This window comes from Pteropus medius, unplaced genomic scaffold, assembly GCF_902729225.1.
Source record: "Pteropus medius unplaced genomic scaffold, Ma_sr-lr_union100, whole genome shotgun sequence".
Taxonomy (NCBI): Eukaryota; Metazoa; Chordata; class Mammalia; order Chiroptera; family Pteropodidae; genus Pteropus; species Pteropus medius.
The window spans coordinates 1,822,728-1,826,279 of record NW_024355206.1 but is presented as its reverse complement, the minus strand read 5'-3'; the positions used below and the strand labels follow the sequence as shown (position 1 = coordinate 1,826,279).

The window sequence follows — 3,552 nt, the reverse complement described above, 5'->3', positions numbered from 1 at the left end:
CGGTCTTGATTTAGTCTCGGTTAGGGTTCGTCTGCATTTTCCTAAAAACAAACAAACAAACAAACCTGTCTTGGGGATCTGCGTTGCTTCCAGCTGTCCCCAGAGTGTAAGTGCCTGGAGGCGAGACTGGGATTTTGCAGGTGTTCTGCTCAGCCAGGTGTGACTCCTGTGAGGACCTGCGTGGTAGAATCCCACTGGGCAGAGACGGTTCTTGGAAAGAACACGCATCCGTGATTCCGTATGTCCGAAGCCTACGAAACTGAAGCCTGACCGCCCTCTGCAGAAAGCCTGATAACGTTCCTGTATTTGTTATTTTCATCCATCCATCAACCCATCCAGCCGATCTTTATTTAAAGCCCGTTACTGTGCTCAAGTCAGCCAGGATCCCCGCTCAGATGGGAAGCACCGGAACAGATATGTGCAGGTAAATGGAAGTAGTACTATTAGCAAATAAATCACCTTTGTAAAACATTATAAGAATTACCGATTCAGTCGTCATTAATGAGAGGTCTCACGGTAATTCCGTCGTAAATGCTTCATAAGGAAGGGAGGTCGAAGGGTAGAGAAATGGCCCAAATGGCATCAGATATGTTTCATGAACTGTAGAACTTCCAGACCATTCTTACCATTTCACGGGGTGGAGGAAGGGATCGTAATGTTAGATGTTTTGCTGGGATACCCGGATGGTCATCTGGGCTGTTCTTGGTAGGAGGATGTCCAGCCGCTTTGGCTACGTTATGGTCGTGGGCACCAGAGAGCCCCTTCCACAGAACCTCTTGTCCCCACTGATTTTCGAAACAGAGAAATAAAGCCAAGTAGGTGGAGGCCAGCCATCCATTCATGATCCGTATTAGCTAAATCAGAAGATGTCGTTTAATGCGAGAATTGGATCAGGAAGGAAGTAGCAGGAGGCCAGAGCTGGGGCGCTAACTGAGCCCCTTTCACGGAGACAGAAACGCCACACAGGGAGAGACGGGCTTGCCCGCTCCGGGGCGCAGTGCTTCTCGGGGACCCTTCTCGGGGCGAGGCCTGAAGCATGTCGTCTACGATCCTTTCCTTCAGCCCCCACGTCTCGTAACATACCTCTCGTGTCGGAAACCGTGGCGGCCATGGCAACAGCTTCCGAGTGCCGTTCCTTCCTTCGGCGTCTTCCTCACCGCGGGGTCACCGTATTGCAAAGTGACCTGCCCCTCAGAAGGCAGGAATGACTCAGGACAGCGCCGCCTTCATCCCTCACCCGCCGGCGCATGGGTCTGTTGAAATGTGCACTGGGCCCGCCTCACATAGGCCGCAAAAGGAGTCTTGAGAAAGTCACCTTGAAGCCTCGTGTGCCGAATCCGGCGCGTCCTCCTCAGCCCTCCCCTCCCCTGCCCTGCGCGCAGCCCGCGACAGCTCCCCTCCTTCGGGAACGGTCTCCTCCGTGGCTCCCGCCGATCCCGGCCGCCTGCTTCCTGGGTCCTTTTCCTCGGTGTCCTGTTCCGAGGACCCTCAGAACGGGGAACCTTTGACGTCCCAGTGTCTTGCAGAGCGCCTGGTCCCCCCAGCTGCTGACATTACCTCTTCAGTACCCACTCTTCGGTCCTGGGTCACAGTGGCACAGCTCTGATTTTCCCCCAACAGCTCCCAATTCACCCTTCCACATGCTAAAGGAAAGTGACTTTTTTTTCCCCCCAGTTCCGGGAATGGATAATGATGTGTTTAACTGAATCGTGCAATTTCGATTCCTTTCCCACTCACTTGTTTAAGCCTGGACTCGTGATGCAGTCATGGACGATAGGGAGAGAGGTTCCAGGGCATTTCTGGGAGAAATTTCCCAAATTAGTAAGAAGAGGGAGTATGTTAGTTGGTTGGGGCTGGTGCAACAAAGCACCACAAATGGGTGGCCAAAACAGCAGACGCGTTCGTTATTTCACGGTTCTGGGGCCGAAAGTCCAAAATCAAGGTGTCGGCGTGGTTGGTGCCTCCTGGGGGCTTTGCGGGAGCTGTCCCAAGCCTCTGTCCTTTGCTTTTAGACGGCCACACTCATGTTCGCAGAGGGGTCCCTCTGTGTCCAAACTCCCCCTTGTTATGAGGACATCGGTCATATTGGATTAGGGCTCACCCTAATGACCTCATTTTAACTTGGTTTCCTCTGCGAAGACCCTGTCTCCAAACCAGGTCACACTCTGAGGTACTGGGGGTTAAGACTTCATCGTTAAGAGTTTTGAGGGGCCACAGTTCAACTCACAGCAGGAGGAGACACACTTTCCTGTAACCTTGCTCCCACTCCGGAGCTGCAGCAGCCACATTGTAACCGGGAGGAAGCAATGCAGTTCCCAAGGTGTTTCACAGAAAGTGGTAGGACAGTAAGAGAGCCAGGTCTACACTGGCATCTTTGATCGGGGGAGTATTTTAGGAAAACAGGTTGGTCTGTGGCATGTATTCCATTTGTCCTGAAGCAGGGTAACACTGTGAGTGATTAAGAGAGTGTTACAGGAGTCTTAGTACCTTGAACTAGACTAGCGAAAAGAAGGGACATAGTCGAGAGGCGTCAGCGAGGAGATTTTCCGAAAGGAAGAAGGATGTTGGCCAAAGGATGCTTAGGACACGGTCTTCCTTCTCCCCGCCCCGGGGCTGTTAGTGCTCGGATGGCAGGCACTGTGAGAAAGGACTGAAAAGGACAGACAGAGCCAGATGCTCTGATGACCATTTGTGAATACAAAGGACTTGCGAATTGAACTTTTCCTTCTTCCCACTGGTGCATTTCTAGATACTGCCTGACCGTTTAAAAATAGGCAGATAAAGTATGTGTTTTAAATCTGTGTTCTCCACACCGTTACTCATGGAATGCTAATTCTGTGACTAACTGGTGTTACACAAATCAAAGAGGAAAGAGATGTTCTGTGCCCAAATGAATTCATAAATTTGAGTTAAAGTCCACGCTACAAGACTTCTAAGAGCCTTTAATATTCCAGTGCAGGATGTGGCTCCATAGCGTAGCGGTTAGCACGTCTGCTTTACACGCAGAAGGTCCTGGGTTCGTGCCTCAGTGGAGCCACGGTCCATAGTCTACGGCCATGCCATCCTGAACGAGCCCAATGTCTGATCTCAGAAGCTAAGCAGGGTCAGGCCTGGTTAGTACTTGGATGGGAGACCACCTAGGAAGACCAGGTGCTGTAGGCACAATTAATAATAATAAAAAAATGAAAAAAATATGCTAGTGCAGAATGTGAATCCCTAACATACGGATACAGCAAATAGCATTTACAAAACTTATGGCTTGGCAATCACAAGCATCACAGAGTACCTCACAGTCTCGTGTGCTGTGGAGCGCACTTTTGGGACCTGCCGTTTTAAACAATGATTTCACTCTAGGCTTCGTTTCTTTCTTCTCTGGTCCATCAATCCCACCTTAGCCGTTCAGACTCCTCGGTGTAAAGGGCCCATTCCAGATAGAGTTGCAATTCCCCAGTGACCCGTGAGCCTTTGTGCCGTAATCTTGACATCCCCACCGAAAACACTGAGGCAGCAGAGACGAGACATCCCACCACGTGAACAGAGCTGTTCCCAGGA

The 3,552-nt window shown here is 50.9% G+C and overlaps 1 pseudogene; it reads left to right on the top strand.

The window, feature by feature from the left end:
- The first annotated feature begins 3,046 nt into the window (after positions 1–3,046).
- LOC120599450 (uncharacterized) lies at positions 3,047–3,162 on the top strand (annotated as a pseudogene).
- Positions 3,163–3,552: the final 390 nt, after the last annotated feature.